Below are 17966 nucleotides of genomic sequence, written 5' to 3' on the forward strand. Positions count from 1 at the left end.
TTCAGTCTCCTCCTCACTGCAGGTGATGCATTAACCATGCAGCAAGGAGGACAAGGGACCCCCTTTTTAAGATTGATGAGGGTCTCAGCAGTATAGTAAATAATGTGAAATTCTTGTACAACCCCTTTAAGTGTTCAGAAAAAGTAAAGCATGAAGTAACAAAACTCTGCAGGTCTGGTATCGCTGTAAGCACATTGACCTGTTGAATAAAGTGAACGGTCATTAGTGTTACACAGTAAATGCTGAAAAAAAATTCCCAAATAACAATGGTGAAATGTCTAAATTACCCCCCCCCCAAAAAAAAACAAACAAAAAAAAAACTTTAAAGAAATTGCTATTTAGGATCCGTTCACACGTAGTGGAAATGGGGTGGTTTCTCTGCAGCACGCCAAAAATCCACATCGGCGATGTTAGTGCCGAGCTAGACTTGGTTTTTCATGCTGATCTGATCCGATTTCACTCTCTGAAATCACCCTTTGCATTGCAGAATCCAGAGCAGGCGTCCGCAGCAAACACCCACCCATAGCATTCAATGTAAGAGCGAATTTCCATGCCCACGAAATCAATTGCCATTTTCGGGGGACTTGCGGGGGACAAAACGCAGCATGCTCTATTTTGAGCCGGATTCCCTGCGGATGTTTTCATCATTGCAGAAAGGCTGCGGAATCTGCGTCATCGCGTAGCAACGGTGTGGTCACATCTGTACTGTGCCGGCACATCTGCAGCACAGACGAAGGCATCCGGACAGGTACACAGAGGTCACAGGTCAGGCGCCGGGTTGGATTCCACTGCAGGATCCCGCATGTGGAAACCAACTCGTTTCTGTGCATTTGGCCTTAGTCAGAGCCTTGTTTAGCACAGAGTGTTAAGAAAGCGGAATTGCAGTCTGAAGCTCTCACTCATGACCTGAAGGTTGCAGGTTCGATCTCTGCATGGTTCAGGTAGCCGGCTTAAGGTTGACTCAGCCTTCCATCCTTCCGAGGTCAGTAAAATGAGTACCCAGCTTGCTAGGGGGTAAAAGATGACGGGGGAAGGCAAAAACCACCCCGCAAAAACAGTCTGCCAAGAAAACGTCACAATATGACATCACCCGAGTAGTCAGCGATGACTCAGTGCTCGCACCAGGGGACTTTACCTTTACCTTGCTTGTTAGTCAATGAAAACAAATCAATGTCTGGTGAGGCCTGAGTGTATTCTGGCACATTTCTGCATCTGTAATGCAGTTTGATCACGGATATCCTGACTCCAACTTCCCCGGTATTCGGGTCAGGAGGCCTGCGGTCAGCTCCAGAAACTCCTCTGTATTACACATGCATAACTGTGCCCAGAATACTCTTGTGTGTCACTGACCTTAATCTGAGTCCTTGATCTGCATTGCAGAATATCTTTTAGTGTTAATTGTATTGTTTAGATTAGTTTCCCAGTTTTTGCTAGTACTTTCCATTCTAGTAGAACACTGTTAGTGTTCGGCCCCTGAATGGCGCTGTTGCCATTACTAGTGTGCAGAGTAGACCTGTCAGCGCCGCTGCACTCATTATCCAGCTGCCGCATGTATAGTACTGTTATTGGGCACAGCACAGCGCTGCTGGTGTTGGGCACTGCATGGTGGTGTGATTTATAGTTGGCACTCGTATAATTGGGTCACTATGTGTCCCCATTATTTGAGCAGTACCTGGCTAGGACCTGGAGAGTAAAGGCGACCCTGGGCTCTTTGCTTTGCTCAGGGTTTCCAAGCTTCTTGATTCCACCTCTGTAGTTATTGCTAATACCGTTTTCAGCACTTTTTTGTTTTTTAATCCTGGGGCCTGCGTTCCCACACGATGGCAATCCCATAGAAATCTCACCGGACTGCACGGAAATTCTGCAAGATTTCCCCAGTGGAGAGGCAGCTTCAGAACCCTCGCCGTTCAGCGCGAGTTTAAAGCCGCTTTTCCACCTGTATGCCGCTGCGGAAATCTCTCCCGGAGATTCGCTAGTGGAAATAGCGTTACAATTGACATGTCGCCAATTTGAATTCCGCACTGCATGTCCGTTTCCACGCGGCTTGCCCGCAGTGGACTGTCCGCAGCCCGTGGACATGATTTTTGCAAGTCTCGTCCACCTTGCTGCTTAGTCCCAGGCTTTAGTATGTATGCAGAACTTCTATGGGGCAATTCTGCCCTGTGTGAACCCAGCCTAAGGCCTCATGTCCCTGGCACACACAGATTCCACATGGGTAATCCTGCACGGCATCTGCCGGCGACCCTGCGTACCTCTGTGTTTTCTTTTTTCTGTACTGTGGATGTTTGCAGAAGCGCTGGCCGGAGCACATGCACAGTACAGTGGTTTTTTTTGAACTTCTGCTTTCCCGTGGCCCGACCGCAATGGCAATGGAAGTGCCCTAAAATAACAGCCCCTGTGATTTTTTTTTTTCCATCCGCAAGCAGGAACCGCAATTAATTTCCACTCGTGTGCACGAGGAATCATTTTTCATAGCATGCTCCGGATTCCCACAGCAAAAATCCGCCCGTGAACAGGAGACCTAAAAGTTCACTGGCGGTTTTAATTTTCGCTTTGCTGTTTGGTCGTGGGAACAACAAAACCAAAATAAAACGTAGACGGTCACTCCTGTTTTATTGTATTGTCAGTGGGAAGTGGATGGAACTGGAGAGCTATTTGTGTTAGTGGAAGTTCCTTAACTTATGTGGCTCAGTGGCTAGCCTCTAATCAAGGGTAACATCAACATTGAAAAACTCCATGCAGCCGTCACCCATGGTCAGATTTGAACCTTCAACTTCAGCTCTACAAGGTAACAGTGCTAACAACTGAGCCACTAGGATTTGACTTGCAGTACGGGAGACGTAGGTTCAAATATGACCAAGGGTGATGGCTGTATGGAGTTTTTCAAAGTTGTTACCCTTGATGAGATTGAGCCTAGGACCCCAGCACTGCAAGACAGCAGTCCTAACCACTGAGCCACATATATTGGAGAACCGCCACAACCTTTGTTTTAAATGCTGAAAATCGGATGTAAGCAGAAAGCTTACAGATACTTTCCATTTCTCTTTCATTTTCTCATTTCCGTTCTGCGGGCGGTTTTATATGCTTGGAAGATTCCATTTAGGCCTTAATCACACGACCGTATTTACGCAGCTATTGAGCGGCGTCAAAATATTGCCCAAAAATTGTGACCATCTGAAGCGTTGGATTCCAAGCTATTCATTCGGATGAAGGATTTTTGGGCGTGTAAAAAATCACTGTGAAAAATCCCACTTAGAATTTATACGCCGCATCAAAACATAGGTTTTGCCCTACCTTTTGTGACATATGCTTGACCCGGGTATAACGGATCTGGCTCTGTGACCTGACCCAACCTCCCTTTTACCCATTAAACACACTACGACTTCTAGCTTTGGATAAATTGGCCACAGCAGCCATTTATTATGTAAAAATTTTAACAATTTGTAAAAAAACATCATGAATAAGCAACCCAACAACCAACCCAATCCCAGGTAGAAAAGGGGGGGGGGGGTGGAGTCCTTGGAGTCTAAACCACCTCTGTCGCCTCACCCACAGGGAAAGAATTCTTGTACTGCCTCCCGTCGCTCTCCATCTATCCAACTTGGGAGACCAGAATTCTAACCCGCTAACGCCTCCCGTCACAAGACAGCCGACTCAGGAGGCAAAACATCCGGTTGCCCCTAGTCGCCATCCTCCCGACTAGAGACCTACTAGCAGTTCCGAGGCTAGACCCAACGTCTCTGCAGGGACTCCCTTCAGACAGAGCCGAGAGGCGACAGACTACCCCACACACTCTACGACCAAAGGGGAGGGGGAAGGTAGCTATCAGCCCCCGCCTTCACTCCCCCCACATTTCTGCTGACTCCAAGGCCCCCCCTTTTAACTGCTGCTATGACAATGTAACGCACTAATCCCCCCCCCCCACCCCACCCCCCACTCCAGCTAAGCCTGTGACTCCTAATTATTAAAATGCAGCGGGTGGGCAGGACTTTCACACTGTCCTGCACTTCTTCGCTCACTCCTTCACCGTCCGCTGCTGCCTGGAAGTGACCCCTCCCACTGCTATTCCCGCACTTTCTTTCACCTTCCGCCCTCTACGCCCCCTTCTTCTTACCCAGCAGCCTCACCTTCCATTAACCCCTACCCTCCCCGTTACCCGGTCATGCGCTACCTGCATCTATAGCCCTGGGTGCTACTATTCCGGTGCTTCTGGAAGCTCCCATGGACTCCTATGGAATGGAGTACAATGCTGAGAAAAGAAGACCGCTAGCTCTATTTAAGCACTGGTAGTCATTCCGAGGATTTCTGATGATTGATGGATTTCCGCGCTGCAGCGGATTTCTTTAGCCGATATGCAGCAGCTGCCCATGTGCGGCTAAAGTTCGGGACTCAATTGCAGCAATTCTTCTTTCATGCGTTTCTATGGCGCTTACGGGCGACTGTAAAAACACATCCGGTTATGTAAAACAGCCTGTCCAGTGTCAAATTAACGGGGATGTTTAGTTGTAGACTATTGATGGCCTAACTTGATCATTGGCTCTCAGCAGTATATTGTAGGGGTTTTGCCACTCGAGGCTCACACTGATTACCTGTTTACCAGTCTTGTGTGCATTGAGTTGAATTCTGCAGGAAGCGGACAGCTCCGTTCCCACTGTAGTGGCCAGGCGGTATTAAATGCAAATTTCCCATTCACTTCAATGCCTGTAATACCAAGCTTGGCCACTACCATGATAACGGAGCTGTCTGCTTCCTGCAGAAATCGGCTCAGTGCAAGAGTGCATCAGCCCGGTGAACAGCTGATCAGAAAAGGTCCCGGGTGGCAGCCTCCTACGATCTACTACTGATGGCCTAACCTGAGCATAGGCTATCAATAGTCTACAGCTTAGTATCCCCTTTAACTTGACACTTTACACATCAAAGGAAACCTTTTAGGACTTCCAAGCATATAAAACCGCCCACAGCGATACAGCAGTGAGGTAAAGCCTGGTGAAGAGATGATTTACTACTGATGCCCTATTCTGCGGATAGGCTGGCAATACTCTACAACTGGACGGCGCCCTTAAACTTAGCTACATCTCTATTTAAGTAACCGCACATAAATCAACATGTTCTCCTCTAATTGTTCTTTTTTTTTCATCTTTGACCTGAATTGATGATTATCTACAGCAGGGTATGTTGTATGCAGTACGTTGGGTACGTCAAGTGGTGGTTGGCACTCGTCTAGTTTCTAAGTGCATTTTAGCTGTTGCTTTTTAGGTTCTTTTGTAGTACTTTACTGATTGACTTCTATGCTGTTTACACCTGTGTTCTGGGTTTCTCTTAAGCTACAGCTCGCCCCCCCTGTAATATACATATTGACCCGTGCGATGCCCTCTCGCATTGAGTCTGTGTTTTCAGCATTCACCAGCTGTTGGGTTGGTTCTGGTCCTAGCCGGAGTATGAGCTGTCCCCGGAGCAAGGAGTGAGCAGGACTCTGTGCCCTTCATGATGTGACGTTCGCGCCACAGCTCAAGGGTTTGATAAGAATGTTCCATTGTTTTCATTATTTCTCGGTGTTACTGCGGTTTATTATCGCTTCCCCTTCGTTGAGGCTTGGACTGGTTGAACTAGTTGACGCTGACCTCATGTTGAGGTGAAGAGGGGTTTTCTGTAAATAAAGTGTAATCCTTGCTTAATGAAAAGTTCTGCAACTTTTTAATCTACTTTTGTGTTGTAAAAGTTTTCAGTATCACTGCTTGCTGTCAGTAAATGGCAGTATTGTTGACAGTCAGGCTGCATTCACACTTAGGCTGGGGTCACACAGGATGGGAATCTCACGGAATGTCCACAGCAGGACTGGACGGAAATTCCACAAGATTTCTGCAGCTGATTTCCCAAGACATTTGGCGCGGGTTTTGAAAGGGGCTTATTGGGCTGCGGTGATCTTTCTCCATAAAGAGAAGAGAGCCCGCAGCGGGAACGGCAAAACAATTGTCATGCCGCGGCTTTGAATTCCGCGTGGCATGTCAGTTTCAGCGCTGCTTGTCTGCACCAGACTGTTAGCAGCGTGTGGATGAGAATTTTGCAAATCACTACCTCCTCTTCACCTCTGCCACACCATCCATTGTTGTCTACGGGCAACATGAACAATCAGAGGAAATCATGTTTGCCCCTTTCTGTAATTCCCATAGACCTCAAAGAGGAGGACATGCAAGGGCTGAGAGGTGGGTCACAAATCTCAGTCCTCCCAAAAGGTGAGGTTACTAGAGGGGTGATCTCCTCCCTTTTCCTGTGGGTGTAACCCCTTCAGGACCAAAGATTTTTCATTTTTATTATTTTGTCCCATCTTCCAAAAGCCTTCATTTTTTGTTTCCGTTGACTGAGCCATGTGAGGCTTGATTTTTGCAGGATGAGTTGTAATTTTTTAATGGTACCATTAAATGTTCCATATAATGTATGGAAAAACTTGGAGAAATGAAGAAGAAATGCAATGACAACATTTTTTTTTGGGGGGGGGGGGTGTAGAGGAGTGGTTAGTTTTTACGCTCTTTAGGTCAGTGGGATTACTGCGATACCAATTTTAATTAATACCTTTTTTTTGCTTGTTTTTCTACTTTTAAAAAACTTTTTTTTTTCTTAAAAATGTTTCTGTTGCCACACTCTGAGACACAGAACTAGGGGAGAGCTTGATGAGCATCTGTGCATGGCAGCCTTGGGAGACTTCACCAGGCTCTGGGCTGCCATGCTAGCTTGTCCGTAGCCCCCAATGTTGTTGTGGGAGATGCCAGTGGGTCGCAGGAAGGGTCCCCCCCCCCCCCCCCAAACCCCCGCCCCCCTCCTTCCCGCTGACTGTTTAGACATGCGGTCAGCTTTGCCAGCGGCAACTAAAGCCAGGCTCACACAAGTGGATTACGATTGTGGAATCTGCAATTGATTTCTGCGGCAAAACACCGGCATTACGCATTTTCACTCACATTTGTGGATACAAAGTGCAGCATGCTCTATTTTGCCACAGATTTTGCGCGGACGTCCTCCATTGATGTCAGTGGGGGCCGTCCGACCCACAGCCCATAAACAAATAACATTGCATATTGGCTGTGGGTACCTGCGTCATCGCTAAGTGGCGGAGCAGGAAATACAAACCTTTAAAAAAAAACTGCACTGTGCTTGACTGACCACGAGCCGCTGTGGTCATCTGCAATACAGGAAAATAAGGTACCCAGGGTCACCAGCTGCGGACCTCCAGTATGCTGAATCCGGTCCGCCCGTGTGAGCCCAGCCTAACTCGGATTGTGGCTGACAGAAACATCTGCTAGCCACTGGGTATGGAGCCGACTCTGCTACGGAGCCTCCTCCAAACACCCTTCACGACTGCATGACATATATTTACATTGAGGTCAGGATGGAGTTAAATAACCTCGGCTCCAGTCTGATACATTGTAGCAAACGATCAGGACAGGAGAGGCTCACAGTGCATGGACTAGATGGGATACAATTGTATCCACTTGTCAGCTAGGAAAAGCGTTAGTTCTGGATGCTAAGTGCAATGCTTCCATTCACTGACTGCAAACAGGTGAGGAATGGAGACACAAAGTACCTCAGAAGGCTGCAAAACTTTTCCTTATGCCAGAGTGGGATTTATACATCTAGAACCGAAATACTGCAGACAGGATGGATTGGAATGAGTGCGGTGAATGAGAGGGCAGCCTATTAAAAATAGCGCTGTGTTATCAGGCTGGCGGCCTCCTGGCGCGGAGACAGGAATGCTTTTTGCTGCTTGAATTCTTTTATTTGTCCTCTTGTGTTTCTCGGTATTGTACTTTGCTGGTTGGGATGTCTGTGAACTGGAAGTGTATATGAGTTCTATTTGTATATTGGGGGTTCTGTATTTCTATCACAGTGAGTGTTACTTGTCACTGCTATCAGACAGATAGGATACCTTTTAATGGCTAACAAAAACACATAATGGTAATGCAAGCTTTCCAACCTCTCAGGGCCCTTCTTCAGGAACCTGAAAGGTAGGAAAGCTTGCATTAACGTCATGTATTTTTGTTGGCCATTGAAAGGTATCATATTTACAAGATTACCTGGTTTCTCTTGCTGGGAGCAATCACACTTTGCTCTACAGGCTAACTTGGTGCTATACTTTTTTTCATGCTACAAGATAATAACACTGATAGCTGTCATAAAGCCTCCTTGACCTAAGAATATTACAAGGAGGAGTCTATGGCAACAAGAGCAAGTTTATAGAACTGCTAGCGTATGTCACAGTTCTATGTGCAAAGCCTATTATAGCCTATTGGACTATCTATGTACACTGCTGTTTTTTCTCATGGGCCAACGGTCCCCCACACCTTCGCAATGAGAGGGTGCTGTTTGGTTGCAATGGCAGCCAGGCCCCTTTTGAAGACCCTCAGGGCTGCCATGGATTAATGAAGGCTTATCATGTGGCATAGATTCATATTGCCTGTCAAAATGTGGTATAATGTAAGATTGTGGTATTACATCATTCTGTTTAATATTAATATTACTAGATGTGACCCCTACTCCCCATATTAGGGCCTGGTATAGTGTAGTGTGTGTCCTCCTGTGGAAGAGCATCCAAGGAGTCAGACAGGGGTAACAGATAACTTGCACGTTTATTTAATGTCTAGGGCAGGAAAGGGTTAATATCCATGCAGTCCAAACTCTTAAATCCTGTTGAAGGTGGTGGCTGTAAGTGCTGCTCCCCTTCTATCAGATCCTGTACTACTGTTGGGTTTTTCAGCAGGGCCTGGGACAATCGTGCAACCTGCATTAAGCAGATGTCTCCTCCAAGCATAAGAGTCCTAAAAATGACTGTGAGACCTGTCCCCTAAACCAGCTGTCTGCTCGCTTGTCACTACACCTGTAATATTCTCTTCTTCAACTTCTAGAACTTTGCAGGGACTTCTAGAACTTTGCAGGGACTTCTAGAATCTTTTTAACTGAATTCCCCTCAGCTTAAAGGTGTTGTCCATTGTTAGGAAAGCATGATTGCTTTCTTCCAAACACAGCGCCACCCTTGTCTGTGGGTTGTGTCTGGTACTGCAACTCAGCTTCCATTCACTTGAGTAGAGCTGAGCTGCAATACTACACACAGCCCTATGAACAAGGGTGACACTGTGTTTGGAAGAAAGCAGCCATGGAAGCCTTACACCATGGAGACAGTGAAAACCTCCATTGAGTGCATCCCCTGAGCTCCTCCAAGTCTGCTGAGTATTTAAAGAGACTGTGATTTAATAGCTCAAGGGTTTATAGGCTGAAACTGTGTCGCAAAGTTCTGAAACCATGTGCCAAGTTTAAAGGGGATCTGTCGCTAGAAAATTAATCTTAAAACCACCACGATGGTATAATGCTGCATAACATAGGTTGTCCAAACATGATGGCATCCAAATAAAGCCATTTAGTGAAGGAAATTCTTACTTTCTGGGCGCAGTATGCCAATGCGCCACCTCGAGCCAAAGAGGCTGCACCATCATTGCTTAAAGTCAAGACGTCCTGGCCATAACTGAGCCTCTTCTCCCCCCTCAGCGCCACTCTGTGTCGGAGGACATCACTGCTGCTAGTACTGAAGTCTTGCGCACTTCCTGCCACGTCTTAAGATGCATGTGTAGTCGGTCAGTGTCTTCATGGGGAAGATGCGGCAGGAGGCCATTCTGCCTGTAGTGCACTGGCCAGGACTCCCTCTCTCATACTGCCTTGCACAACTCTGCTCCAGTTAGCTGTGAAGCAGTATCTGAGTGCTCCTATATTGCATGTAGTAACTAGCAGTGTCCCCATGTCCCTGTTACTAGAGAAGCCAAATGCCTAAATGCCTAGTGGGCAGTGAATTGCTAAAGTGCTGGAAGGGAGACCCCTAGTGGCAGCAACTTAAAACTTGATTTTCATATATATGTAATCATGCAAGTACTGTATATTAGAAGATTGCCTACACACACAGGCTGTTAGATGTGATGAACATAAATTGTATGAAAACTTAGTTTCTATTTAACCCCTTACATTATTTCACACTTCTTTCTCATTTCCATTGTGTGTTTTTCGGTGGGTGTATTTAGATTTTTTTTTAAATTCTATAGGTGTTCTAATTGCACGTTTTTCGTTTGCTTTTTTAAGGTGGAAATTGGTGGAAAATGTAAAACATTACAACTATTTAAAGTATGCAGGAAAAAAATGGTCAGGTGAAAATTCACTGTTATTGCCATGTGAAAACAACTCAAAAAAATGCAGCTGCACCCAGCTGGTGCTAAAATGTGTACAAAATGGACTCGTTTTAATCCCATTACTGCTACATCTCCTATAGCTTTATATAAAATACAAAGAAAATCTCTTCTGTGCAGTAGCAGAGCTGAGCTGGTGAGTTTGTCATTTGGCACAGCTCATAGGAATGTGATCTGCGGTTTTACCTAGGGCTATAGGTAACTCTACTCCATTTCCTTAGGTGCTCCTTGCAATGTTGTACTACAGGTTTCTAGGCAGGGATAGCTCCCTAATATATCGTCCAATGGAACGTGGCGATATATATATCTGTGGAACCCAGCGTATTAAAACAGTCGCGGCATGACATTGGGGGTGTTTTGTGGTACCGTAGGACCCCAGAGACATTTACAGATGTAACAAACTTTAACATTGACAGTAACACATTAACCCCTTGAGTGGCACGCCCGGAAATTTTCCGGGACGAGATCCACTGCTCATAGCAACATAGCCCGGAAGATTTCCGGGCTATGTATCACTATGGGAGCTGCAGAGCACAATGCCACAAGCTGTGACAGTGTGCTCTGCCTGCACAGTCCCACAGAGAACAAAGCAAGGGCTTTGAAAAACCAGCAGAAAATATTGCCGATATGTCGGCAATCTCCTGCTTTGTTTACAGGTTGCCATAGAGACCATCGGCTTGTCAGAAGCAAGCCGATGGTCTCTGTGGCAGGGAGAGCTTGGTGCTTGGCTGTCAGAGGACAGCTAGGTACAAGCTCTTACAGCAGAGATCAGAGAAAACCTCCGATCTCTGCTGTGTTAACCCTTTACATGCTGCAGTCTGTGACTGCAGCATGTAAAGAGCTGTCACTGCAGCATGTAAAGGGCTGTCACCATCGGACCCCCGGAATGTGATCAGGGGGTCCTGATGGGTCCCTGTGGAAGTCCCCTAAAGGGACAAAAAAATTAAAAAAAAAAAAAAAAAAGTTAAAAAATTATAAAAAAAAATAATAAAAACACTTGTCTCCCTTTAATTTGTAAAAAAATCAAAACTACAATCGCACATGTGGCATCCATGCGTCCTAATGACCCAGAGAAGGAAGTTAATGCATTATTTAACCCCTTAATGACATGGCCTCTTTTTTTCTTTTTCCCCATTTCTTTTTTTTCCTCCCTCCTGTTTAAAAAATCACAACTTGTCCCGCAAAAAACAAGCCCTTATATGGCCATGTCAATGGAAAAATGAAAAAGTTATGGCTCTTGAGACGCAACTGCAAAATTAGTTGAAATTCAATGATTAGACCATTTTAAAAAACCTGCCCTGGTGGGCACGACAGGGTGGTAGGAAACCCGCCACTCAAGGGGTTAAAGGGACACAGTCCTCCCCTTTAAGCCTTATAAACTAAGCTATGGAGCTGAAAGGTGATGAAATGCGGGAGGTATCTTTCATACTCGATTTCTCATTCCAGCAGGTGAAGCTGGTGCTTGCCAACAGCTTCACTCTTTCTGCGCACGCATCTCCCATTCATGGGGCGCAGGTTATTATGAAAGATAGCTTCCCAGACGTCTCGCCCCCTCACCTTTTGAGTCTCCTATCTTAGTTTATGGTGCTCTAACGTGATGACACTGTCCCTTTTGAATAAAATGTGGCGCAGAACTTTCTCATGGCTTGTGATACGATAAGGTAACTTGGTGCAGCAGTTCTCAGCACTGCCATTCTAGCTTTGTTTCGTTTTTCTTTTTTTTTCAGCTGATGATCACTGTGCAGGATATATAATGTGTCCTTTTGATATTTGGGACTTTTACAGGCAAGGGCGATACCAAATATGTTTTGGGCTTATATTGTTTTAATCTTTTTTGTATAAATAAAGGAAAAGTTTTTTTTCCTTTGTACTTTTAGTATCCTTTTTTTGTAATAAAATCTTTATTTTTCAGTTTTTACAGTTTGTTTTTTTTTGTTTTTTTTAACTCTCCTTTGGAGACTTGAAGTTGCGCTTGTTGCGAGTGCTTATACCACATACTGCAATACTTTAGTATTGCAATGTATGGTATTTCTAACAGCATTCTATTATGACAGGACACAGGTGTATCCTGATAGGCAGGCATGGGGGCAACGAAATGGCACCTCGTGAGTAAGGTAAGCTAGGGGGGACCCCTGAACTCTGCTCAGGTTATTTAAAGGCCTGATAGTCATAACGCCACAGGTGTGGAGCCACGCTCTGCTAGGCCTTGGCATACTAATAGGATATTTTGTGCAGGGACCCCCATGACAAGTCTTGGGGGTTCACACTATGTAATAGCAATGCGCACTAAGCTCCTCTAATGCAAAGTACAGTAAATATTACAGTAAAGCGATGACGTACATCATAGCGCCGTCAGAGCTCTGCTACATCATTATCTTTTTGTGTTTTTCCTACTTGTTACATAACAAATTGTTTAGGAAACTCTTTCCCTATACACACGGCCATTGTTGTCATACAATCGGTCTGTGTCAGACAGTTGACTTTCCCTACCGAGAGCTGGAATGGAGTGCGGAGAGTTGTCAGACTAGTTTTCGCCATAAAGCATTGTGCTACTATTGGAGAACGCCTTTATTGTTTACTGTGCGATAAAGTGCAGCCTGGGAGTCATTTACTGCTTGCTCTGCGGAGTACAAAGGTATATGGGATTGCCGTGGTGTCTGGAAGTCTCTCGGGGATATTTAAGGCTGGATACCGTTTTTGGAAGATTTCGGGTTGGACACTTACACCTTTCTGCTGCACGGTCAGTAACAAAACAAATGAATAGTTGTCTATGGAATGTTATGTAGTGGAGTTGAGGTGGTTGTTTTGCTGTATGGGGCTACTTGTTTGCGCAGTTTTTTACACTCCCTGTATTAATATAATGCGGTAGGATTATCCTGCAGTCCTATGTAAAACTAGAAATGGCACATCACCAACTCAGCTCTGCTATACCTACAGATCTCAAAAAGCCTGTGACGCAGTAGCTTCGTGCCCTACCCAATATGATGGGGACTTAGTCTCGGTATTAGTTCAGAGCTCTATGGTCCTACAGATACCATATTGGTTGCCAACTCTGCAGTGCTATGTAAGCGCAAGGGTGTAAGCACGCTGCGCACATTCACATGAGCATTATATGGGAGACTTTCTACTAAATGTATGTATATGGTTGGTGATAGTAACAAGAGAATGGTGCTGTCAAGCAAGTGCGGCATCGACCGTGTACCCGTGAGCGATACCGTGTTTCCCTGAAAATAAGACAGTGTCTTATATTAATTTTTGTTCAAAAAGGTTTAGCTTTTTTACATGTATAGCTGCCTGGACACTATTTAAATTGACTTTTTTAATTAACTGTTAGCAGGGCTTAATTTTGGAGTAGGGCTTATATTTCAAGCATCCTCAAAAAGCCTGAAAAATCATTTTGCATCCTCAAAAATTCTGGAAAATCATGCTATGTCTTATTTTCAAGGAAACGGGGTAGTAGTAGTGCCGGGGTCTTTGTGGCCGTGCATCCTTGCGGCCATGCGTTAACACTTCACCTATGACTGGTGTAGAAGAAGTCGGTGGTACAATCAAAGTGGATGCCTGAAATAAAACGAGAGGCTGAAGGTATTTTTTACAAGGATCAAGATCACCCGAAATTTTTGTTGGAACAGCAAATTTGGCCGATAATTGTCCCGTGCGCACGAGACCGCCGACTGGGCATCAAGCAAGAAATCGCTCACCTGTCGGTGGTTTTTAGAAGAACGTAAAACTAAGCGATGATTGGCCCATGTAAACAGGCAGTCGTTCAACTATGAAGGACTGCCTATTCATTGTAAACATAGGCGGGCGGCCCGCAGCGATCTCCGCCCCGCTCCGCCTCCATTCCCAGAACGACTAAAGCACAGGAGCGATAGGCGGTCGGACTGCTCTTGGGTGCTCATGCGCCTGACAGTCGGCCAGTGTAAAGGTAACTTAAGGAACATCGTGGCTGCGGCCAGGCTTTAGGGGTTGGTCGGAGACGGTGGAGGCAGGAAAACAATTGACTGGTAGCAGAGGTGCTGAGGAAGGGAAGTGAGATGAATATTGGTTTAGCCAGCCTCTGAGAACCACTGCACTAACCACCCACCTGTGTGCCTCTCCTACGGGCAAAGGTATCAGTGTCTGTTACTAGACCGCGGGGCACGCTCACACTGGAGGAAGTAATTCTGCTTGGCTCCGTTGTAGGACAGTAAAACTAGAAGTACCGGATCAGACACATGCCAGACCCAATCTGTGCCGGACAGCGCCCACTGACTGACTAGAATGGGGTCTGTTCGAATTTTGTCATACATCCCGGAATCTCCAGCACTACACAGCACTGCATGGAGTAATATTTCCTTCTAGATGTTAATGGGAATCTGTGACGGAGGCTCCAAACTGAACCTCCCCGGCAGATGTGAATGAGCCCTTATTTGTACTTTCCTAGATGTCGATCAATAGAGGCTGAATGACGGTCCCTTATGAGGAGCAAAAGTTCTAGAGGCTTTTCCATTGTGTCTGGTTTATGTCCCCATGAAAAGTCTTGCAGCTGACCTCTCATGTCCTCAGGTGAGCGGGCTGGTTGCATAGCATTGCAGCCGCAGCCCCCACTTACTCTAGCGCAACTCATCTCTACTCCTCCCACTGCGTTCTCCTGCAAAGACTTCCATTAGATCCAACCCTTTACTTTAAATCTGTTAAGTGGGTGGTCTCAATCGCTCAGGGTCAATGGTTGAAGTCAGAAATGGTTGACAGTGAGGACAGGAGATCAACCAGATTAAAAGCATCTGCATCTGAATTTAATGAATATCTGTGCAGGAGAATGGCGAGGGGGGAGAGAAAAAAAGACAAGCTGAGACAGTGCTGCGGCTTCAAAGCTATGCAACCAGCCTGCTCACCTAGGGACATGACAGGGCCTTGCCCCCTCTCCCTGGTCTGCTGCCTTTTCTTATCTTCCCAACCCCACCCCCTTGGTTCGCCACGTCTTTCTCCCACACCCCTTCCCCCTGGTTTGCCGCCTTCTCCCACCCCCATCTGGTTTGCCGCCGTCTTTCTCCCACCCCCATCTGGTTTGCCGCCGTCTTTCTCCCACCCCCATCTGGTTTGCCGCCGTCTTTCTCCCACCCCCATCTGGTTTGCCGCCGTCTTTCTCCCACCCCCATCTGGTTTGCCGCCGTCTTTCTCCCACCCCCATCTGGTTTGCCGCCGTCTTTCTCCCACCCCCATCTGGTTTGCCGCCGTCTTTCTCCCACCCCCATCTGGTTTGCCGCCGTCTTTCTCCCACCCCCATCTGGTTTGCCGCCGTCTTTCTCCCACCCCCATCTGGTGTGCCGCCGTCTTTCTCCCACCCCCATCTGGTGTGCCGCCGTCTTTCTCCCACCCCCATCTGGTGTGCCGCCGTCTTTCTCCCACCCCCATCTGGTGTGCCGCCGTCTTTCTCCCACCCCCATCTGGTGTGCCGCCGTCTTTCTCCCACCCCCATCTGGTGTGCCGCCGTCTTTCTCCCACCCCCATCTGGTGTGCCGACGTCTTTCTCCCACCCCCATCTGGTTTGCCGACGTCTCGTCTTTCTCCCACCCCCATCTGGTTTGCCGACGTCTCGTCTTTCTCCCACCCCCATCTGGTTTGCCGACGTCTCGTCTTTCGCCAGCTTTGCCGACGTCTCGTCTTTCTCCCTCCCCAGCTTTGCCGACGCCTCGTCTTTCTCCCACCCCCCGCTTTGCCGACGCCTCGTCTTTCTCCCACCCCCCGCTTTGCCGACGCCTCGTCTTTGCCGACGCCTCGTCTTTCTCCCACCCCCCGGGTTTGCCGACGCCTCGTCTTTGCCGACGCCTCGTTTTTCTCCCACCCCCCGGGTTTGCCGACGCCTCGTCTTTGCCGACGCCTCGTTTTTCTCCCACCCCCCCGGGTTTGCCGACGCCTCGTCTGTCTCCCACCCCCCGGGTTTGCCGACGCCTCGTCTGTCTCCCACCCCCCCGGGTTTGCCGACGCCTCGTCTGTCTCCCACCCCCCCGGGTTTGCCGACGCCTCGTCTGTCTCCCACCCCCCCGGGTTTGCCGACGCCTCGTCTGTCTCCCACCCCCCCGGGTTTGCCGACGCCTCGTCTGTCTCCCACCCCCCCGGGTTTGCCGACGCCTCGTCTGTCTCCCACCCCCCCGGGTTTGCCGACGCCTCGTCTGTCTCCCACCCCCCCGGGTTTGCCGACGCCTCGTCTGTCTCCCACCCCCCCCGGGTTTGCCGACGCCTCGTCTGTCTCCCACCCCCCCCGGGTTTGCCGACGCCTCGTCTGTCTTCCACCCCCCCGGGTTTGCCGACGCCTCGTCTGTCTCCCACCCCCCCACCCCCGGGTTTGCCGACGCCTCGTCTGTCTCCCACCCCCCCCGGGTTTGCCGACGCCTCGTCTGTCTCCCACCCCCCGGGTTGCCGGCGCCTTTCTCTTCTCCCCCCTCCCCTCTCGGTTCGCCGCTGGTTATCCTCCGCACCCCAACCCCGCGTTCACTGCCATCCTTCTCCCGCCCTGTACACCACTGGCTCGTCCCCAGTTCGCCGTCGTCTAGTGCTTGGCTGTGGTCAACCTTTAGCTGGGCTCTGAGTTTAATTTAATTCTGTATAACTTGCGGAGAATGGAGTCAATGGAAGTTCATTGATTTTCATATTGATATATCATATTCAATTCACACTTGTGCATATTCATTGCATTTACGCACGTAAAAAAGAATTCAGAATGTTCTATTTCACCGCTTTTTACACCCGTACAGCCCTACTGTGCTCTATAGGTGTGTACAAAAATGCTGTACGTATGCAGTTACATTGCATATGTGTGGTGTTTTTACCATCCAGTCGTGTGAGCCCGGCCTCACTGTGATCATATAGCCCCGTGTATTCTCATGTTGTGAGTCGGAGCGAGTCAGAGTGTTAGGAAGAAACTTTATGTAGGTTAGTAGAACTGTTTGCTGATGATTATTGTAGAACCTTTGACCTCGGCTCTAGCAAGTCTAGATATAGTGTTGCCTGATCTTGCTCCGTCTTGAGAAACTTGTTGTGAAAACTATTGTCGTTAATGTCCAGTCTGTGCGAGAAAACGATCTCCTTGTTGGATCCTGAAAGTTATTTTGTGTAAACAGCGTGCGTTCTTTGTTCCACATAAGCTCGTTCCGCTTTACAGGTTGTTTGCACTGTCCAGGCAGGTTATGGAGGTACATTACAGACTAAGTGATGGGCAGGATCTTCTGCAACAATCCCGGCCTCCACATTTGCGTGGCTCCAATTGGCCTCTAAAGTGACTAGTTGGCGTCCAAATGACTGTCTGTGTACTTTTAAATAGGGTGATTGCTGTTCATTTCCTAGTCATGGAGGCGCACACCTCCCTGCAAAGTTGTTGGCCAGTTACTGGAGGACAAACTATTTCCTGTTTACACCCAATGATATGTTATCAACCAGCGACTATTTTTAGGTGAGCTGAAATGAAGCGACTTCTAGCTCATCACCCCGTAGGTGGCCAAGTTTGCATGGAACAACTGGTTTCATTCAATCTATCGATTGACTAATCAGACGATGACTGTCCCTTGTAAGACCATTTTTTGGCCCCCTTCATTAACGTGTATGCTTATTTGCACGCACATGAGTGTAGTGTTTTTTTCTGGACTGAACGATGTTTTTTTTGCGTGTGCCTTGTTGTGTTTCGCTGTACTTTTTGCGCCAGCAATTCATGTTCATTTACATGTGGTAAGCAAAGAGTCGTCAGTTGACATAGCTAATTAGGGTTAATGA

At 47.5% G+C, this 17966-nt stretch overlaps 1 protein-coding gene across 7 annotated transcripts in view; it reads left to right on the forward strand.

Annotated features, from left to right (window-relative positions):
• Positions 1-17966, forward strand: part of NEDD4L (NEDD4 like E3 ubiquitin protein ligase) — a 353635-nt gene that overhangs the window by 178725 nt on the left and 156944 nt on the right. Inside the window, exon 1 of one of the 7 annotated variants that reach the window (XM_066602543.1) lies at positions 7178-7194. The exons of 5 other annotated variants lie outside the window; for them this stretch is intronic. The gene's annotated coding sequence lies outside the window, so the exon portion shown is untranslated. Of the gene's footprint in view, positions 1-7177; positions 7195-12794; positions 12958-17966 lie in introns of those variants that run through there. One more of the 7 variants, XM_066602541.1, reaches the window with a different exon arrangement.

The sequence above is a fragment of the Eleutherodactylus coqui genome, chromosome 5 (genome assembly GCF_035609145.1).
Source record: "Eleutherodactylus coqui strain aEleCoq1 chromosome 5, aEleCoq1.hap1, whole genome shotgun sequence".
NCBI classification, from domain to species: Eukaryota; Metazoa; Chordata; class Amphibia; order Anura; family Eleutherodactylidae; genus Eleutherodactylus; species Eleutherodactylus coqui.